Source organism: Neopelma chrysocephalum, unplaced genomic scaffold, assembly GCF_003984885.1.
Source record: "Neopelma chrysocephalum unplaced genomic scaffold, ASM398488v2 Primary Assembly neopelma1_23, whole genome shotgun sequence".
Classification (NCBI taxonomy): domain Eukaryota; kingdom Metazoa; phylum Chordata; class Aves; order Passeriformes; family Pipridae; genus Neopelma; species Neopelma chrysocephalum.
Genome location: NW_020897691.1, coordinates 28,040,139 through 28,046,138, shown reverse-complemented (window position 1 = coordinate 28,046,138; position 6,000 = coordinate 28,040,139). Strand labels below are relative to the sequence as shown.

General features: G+C 45.5%; 1 protein-coding gene and 1 non-coding gene across 5 annotated transcripts in view; one reads left to right on the top strand and one right to left on the bottom strand.

Moving 5' to 3' along the window:
* Window positions 1–1,136: 1,136 nt before the first annotated feature.
* Window positions 1,137–1,208, bottom strand: TRNAE-CUC. The gene has a single exon. It is a non-coding gene; the product is annotated as a tRNA-Glu (tRNA).
* A 35-nt stretch (window positions 1,209–1,243) lies between these two features.
* NCOA7 (nuclear receptor coactivator 7) overlaps window positions 1,244–6,000 on the top strand; it is a 92,549-nt gene continuing 87,792 nt past the window's right edge. For 3 of the 4 annotated variants that reach the window (XM_027691909.1, XM_027691862.1, XM_027691872.1), the window contains exons 1-2: window positions 1,244–1,440; window positions 3,699–3,875. The gene's annotated coding sequence lies outside the window, so the exon portion shown is untranslated. The remainder of the gene's footprint in view (window positions 1,441–3,698; window positions 3,876–6,000) is intronic. The other variant, XM_027691882.1, reaches the window with a different exon arrangement.

The window sequence follows — 6,000 nt, the reverse complement described above, 5'->3', positions numbered from 1 at the left end:
TTCTTGGTTTACTTCTTTCCATCTCCAGAAGAATATCTTGTCTCTTCCTTGCCCCCCCCAACCATATGTGTTGCATGGTGGGGGCTGTGCAAATACACTGCACAAAGACAGCCTGTAGCTTAGCTGAGGAAGCACCATAGAGCACTGCAGACCCCCTTCTGCCACGACAGGGGTGCAGGGGACAAACCCTTCCCACCTTCTTTGGAGGAAACAGCACTCGGTCGGAGAGGCACATACACGCCACAGACAGCTAAGTGGGTCACAGAACCACAGAATGAGTCAGGGAAGGGATCACAGCAGGTCATCTGCTCCAACCTCCCTGCTCAAGCAGGGTCATCCTAGAGCACATTGCACAGGATTGCATCCAGACGATTCTTGAATATCTCCAGTGAGGGAGACTCCACAACCTCTCTGGGCAATCTGTTCTAGTGCTTGGACACCAGCACAGTAAAGAAGTTCTTTCTCATATTCAGGTGAAACTTCCTGTGCATCAGTTTCTGCCCGTTGCCTCTTGTCCTATTGCTTGGCACCACTGAAAAGAGCCTGGTTCCCTCCTCCTGAACACCCTCCCTTCAGATCCTTGTAGACATTGATGAGGTTTCCTCTCATTTGTCTCTTCTTGAGGCTGAACAGGCCCAGTTTCCTCAGCCTTTCCCCATAACAGAGATGGTTCAAAGATTTGTGATAGCACTAAGTAACCATTCACCTCTGGGGCGAAAGATGCGGAAACACCCTAAACTGTAAGAACAGCCAAAAAAAAAAAAGGAAATTATGGTATTTGTAAGCACTGGCCAACAGCCCTACTTTTACCCCTCTAAGCAGCCTCTGCTGACTTCTAGACCCCCTATGTGCGAGCATGGGGTGTCCACAGGTAGTTTTGTGAAGTCAAGACTTCCAAACGCTACACCTGGCCACACTTCCCCTGCCCACGGCGCTGTGACTTCGCTCATTGCCTTTGTGCACGATTCCTCCATGCTGTCAAATGCGTTTTAATACTCGCAGCTGGGCAGTAATGCCCACGCCTCGCGCTCGCACAGCAGCCGGCCGATGCTCCCAGAATTGTAAAAGCAGGAGAGGGTCGGAAAGATTCCAAAAACGCAAGAGAGTTGGAGGGGAAAAAAATAGAAAACGTAAGTTTCCCTGACCGGGAATCGAACCCGGGCCGCGGCGGTGAGAGCGCCGAATCCTAACCACTAGACCACCAGGGAACTTATAGAATCGGCTCTCATTCCTTCCTACCACTCCTTTCTAAAGACCCCAACGGCCATAACGACACCCCCACGCCGCTCTGTGCCGCTGGTTTTTCCTTGTGCTCCCACCTTCCAGGCAGTACCAAGTCGTGGAGGCAGCTGCGTGTAGCGAGGGACGTTCCATTCCACCCCACAGAAGGGGATAGCGACGGCGGGGTGGGAAGGAGAGTGGGCGGCCCAGGCGAGGCGGGTGAGGGTCCCCCACCGCGGGCGGGAGGCGGGATGGCTGTGGGGAGCCGGGCGAGACGGAGCCGTCAGCCCGGGGGTGCCGCAGCTGGAGCGGGGTTGACTCACTCATCGCCACAGGCAAGAGCTGCGCGGCCGAGGCAGGGGCGGGGAGTTCGGGGAAAGGCGCCCGAGCGCGGGACCGGGTCTCCCTTCCTTCTCCCGGGGGGCTCCCTCCGGCCGCCTTCGGCGGGCGCGGGGCTCCGCGCAGTTGTTTTCCCTCATTTCGTGTTGCTTGTACACGCTGTTCCTGACAAGATCGTTTCTTTACGGGGTGTCGCTGTCACGGCTGCAGGCGGGGCCTCGTCAGCCGAGCGCTCTGCCCTGCACATCCCGGGAGGCGGCTGCCGGGAGGGAATGAACGTGGCGCTTCCCGCACCTCCGGCTTGGTCGCTCTCCGGGCAGGCTGTGGAAATAAAAGCACCGGTGTTAGGCCTGCAGGGGAGAACCGGTCCAAGGGCCTGCCTCAAGCGGGATCCAGTAGCTCCACAGAGGGACTCGAGGTTGGGGGTTTGTTTGCCTTGCACTCCCGCGGCCTCCTCACGCCATAGATAATAATCTGTGACCTTGCTTTTTTGGTAAGATTTGTGTGAGAGGAATGAAAACTGCCAGCGATGCAGATGACATTGCATGAGCGCTTCTTCCTCTGGCATCTCGGTTTTATGAGTGCAGTAGATCTGCGAGCAGTACGAGGAAAAATAATATTCCCTATTTAAGCAGTGTCCAGTAATACAGGCGGGTTGGCTCTACACAAGCAAATTTCTCTTGTTCTCAAGCGTTCTGCCTCTAAAATGCTTTATATAGGAAACCTTTTCTGTGTTAAGATAGATAAGCTTCTTCTGGACTGTGCAAATATACATTAGCTGATCTTTCAAAGCTTTAGAGTCTGAAAACAAACTTAAAGGAATCCCTTTCCTCAGGGATGTATTCAGGAGGTTGATGGTGTTTGGTTTGTGTCTCATCGGAGTTCCTTGTCATCGGCCAACAGTTGATTTCATCCCAAACCCTTCACCATAGCAGGCTAGAACAAAACGTGTGTCTTGATTGTGATGGAGATTTCTTTTGTTTGAATTGAGCAATTTTATTGTGCAATGAGCTAGATATCATAAAATACAAGGTTATAATCAGGCTGTCTTAAATACAATCTTATGTCTTATATATGCAAGAATACCAATTCCCATGTGTAGATTGATAGCACCTTTTTGGTAAGACCAATGCATTTCAGGCCTTGAGGAGACAAAGCTGTGGAGTGCTGGGGGCTGAGGTATCACTGTGGCCTCAGGCCACTGCAAAGAGGGGTGTGTGGTTAGGGGAAAGAGGTGAGCTGGTCCCAGCAGGTAATCTGTGCCCGTTGTCGAAGCGAAAGGCAAGGTGGGACCTAGTTTCCTGCAACATGGAACCTGCAAGGAATGTGAACCAAATAATGAGGTGGTTCCATGCTGCAGAAACTGAGCTACCCTTAAGGTAGCTTAAGTGTATGCTTCACTAGGTCCACAGTGTCATGGTTGAAAGCATAGGCTTCTCCACCCTGGTGCTTTTAATGCGTGTTTTGGAATGGTACTGAGTTCTGTGCTTCTGTGGCTGAGATGTTAGCAGCATGAGACAATTAGGTTAGAACTAGAGTAGGTCCACAGCAGCTGCATTTGCAGTGTTGAAAGTGTGTGTTACAGAAGGGTCATTGCCACTGAGTTCTTAGAAGGCCTCTGTTGTGTGATACCGCAGAGGAAGGTAGGGGTGAGCCCCTTGATTCTTAAGCTGCCTGAGTGTTGGAGACAAAATATTCCCCCCTGACAATTTCAGAAAAGTAGCTGAGCCTATGAAAGGTGTGATCTTCTGGCTGATGGCAGGGTGGGAAAATGTGTTTTTTACAGGCCCTAGAAAACTCTTAAAGGTAGAAACAAATCAGTCTTGTTCTGTTATGCTTGACAATTAGCAAATTATTCTCCAAGTGAGTAATACATCTTACTAAATTTCTCTTGAGCAGTGAAGGGGTTGTTCACTACATCCATAGAAGCAGTGAAAACTAAGGTATGTACTAGAAAAATGTATTGAAATAAGAAATCTTTTCCTGGATGTGAACCTGGCTGACCACTAGACCATCAGGAAAGTAGCAATGAGAGTCATATGCTGTCTAGTTATTTTTAGAAATGGCTTTCTCTGCTGTACAAGTCATGTGCACTGACAAAAGATTATGCCTCTTCTCTGGCTTCCTGTATCCGACAGAGAAATGCATCAGTGAAACTGTCAGCGATTCAGCCTCCTGCCAGCACAGAAGCAGCCGGTGCCTGCATCCCTGAGATGCTAGCTGAAGAATGATCTTCCTGAAAGCACCAGGGAAGGAATGTCAGAGACTGATGTTTCTTTTCACTTAACAGAACGGTGGTGTATTGGTAAAACCAAGTGAGTACCATTCAGTGTTAGAGCTACTGTACCGCAGCTGTCAGTTTGGTATGTAAAGCTGAATTTTGGAACCTGGAAAATCAGAGCGATTACTTTAAATGCAAGCTGTACAGCAGCATGCAATTAACTTGTCTGTTCCATATGAATACATTACATATTATTATTACTTTAATTTGCCATGTTAATTGATGTGTGACAGTAGGCTGACTATGTAAAGATGAGTAAGAATAACATCAAAGCAATGTGCTAATTTATGGAAAGTACATAATTTGAGTATGTTTCTACTCTATAATGGTAAATACAAAGTGTCTTTAAGACCCGTGGTACATGCTTCAGCAGTAGTGAAAATCCTCGGTCCGCACAAAATCTGTAAATTGTATTTGCGACTGTGTAATTTGTGCATTTATCACTCTTCTTTTACCTCAAGTGTGTGTTTCATTTGGAAAGTCCTGACATCAGCCTTTCTTCTTTAAGTTAGCCTGACTTAAAATGTACATCACCCCAGTTTCAAGGAAGTGGAGAGGGATGGAGATGATGATTTTATGTTTACTTTCTATGTATGGTCAGAATGGTTACCTAACTGTTAGATTATAATGATTTTCTGGCGGAAAAAATACTTTGTAGTTTATATTTATTATATCTGTTTTAACCGTAATAGTGTTTTTATGGAAATAATGTAAAAAAAACCTCAAAAGGCATTGTCCAATTATCAGAACTGCTGATCTCCCAGCTCCAAGCCCCTGTTCCAGGCTCCCTCTGCCTGCAGTGGGGCGCACAAAGCGCCAGAGAGCGGCATCCGAGGACGTGCAGCGTCACATCTCGGTGCCGTCCAGGCGCGGCATTCCCTGTTTACGGGAAATACTTCAAGAAGTATTTACTGAAGAACAAGAAAAGGAGCAACCAGCAATATTTTATAAATACTTTTACAAGTTCTTTTGTTCGTTTCCTTCAGCTGCCATTTTAACCCTGGCACTATATTTGATTTAGAAAAACGTGTGTCAGCTTTTTTTTATCTCTTAGCCTGGGTTAAAATGCACCTGATTCGGGGGTTTGGGATAAGGTATGGTGGTGGGATGCTTCATCCAGCGCCCACTGAGCTCAAAAAAATACCTTAGTTGAAACAAATAGGACTTCTTTGCCATCTCTTGTATCAACAAATTTCGTTTCTTTTACAGTCTTTCTTCTGAGCATTTTGGAAGCAACTTTTGGTTTGCTCTACTACACATTAAAAATGGGTGCATAGAATCAGTTATTAGTGGAGAACTTTTTATAAAATTTTCAAGCTATGGCCTCTTTCTCATTTTTGTAAAACTTGTGGAAATTTTCAATGCCTCTGTCAAATTGAGTTCTACTTAGATGATCAATTCGAAGTTAAAGGGTGAGTTGGGGACACTCTGAAAATTCATCATTACATAAACTGAAGAAACCAGGCTAAAAATAGCCCTCAGTGCATGGTAGGATCAAGCTGGGCCTCAATTATGTTATGCATAAAAGTCTGTCTGTATGAAACCTATTTTGTGACTACTTCATGGTGAATAATTGTAGGAGTAATTGGGAAAAATGGGACTGCTAATGGAAAAAAAAGATTGGTGTCACCTTTATTTTCATATCTTTTCAAAAATGGACTGTTGTAGTAGTCAAGGTTATCAGTGTAATTCTTTATGGCAGGTTGTCTTTCTTAAATAAGCAAGCCGTAAGCTAACAGTTGCAGATGTGAAAAAAAAAATCCAGAAACTACATGAAACACACATGAGTAATACAATATTTTTTTCTGCTATTAATGTAAGCTGATCTGAATGCAGGCCATAAACATACTGTACCTCTAACAATTTTTTCACTGCAATGCATGCAATTCTGTTAATGTACTGTGAAGTGTGTATTGTGGGAGATCAAAACCCCTTCAAATGTAGTACTTAAGTATCCCAAACCTGTTCTGTCTTCCATGTGTGGTTATACATGTGAGTTTTGTGAGAAATCTATTTCTAGGATGAAAATTCACAATTTAGAAGTGATTAAAATAGCGAAATTGCATTTTATGTCCATCAAAATAGTGCAATCAGCGATAAAACAAATTTGTGCAATGCTGAAATGAATGAGCAACGTGAACTTAAGATTTTCTCAGGTA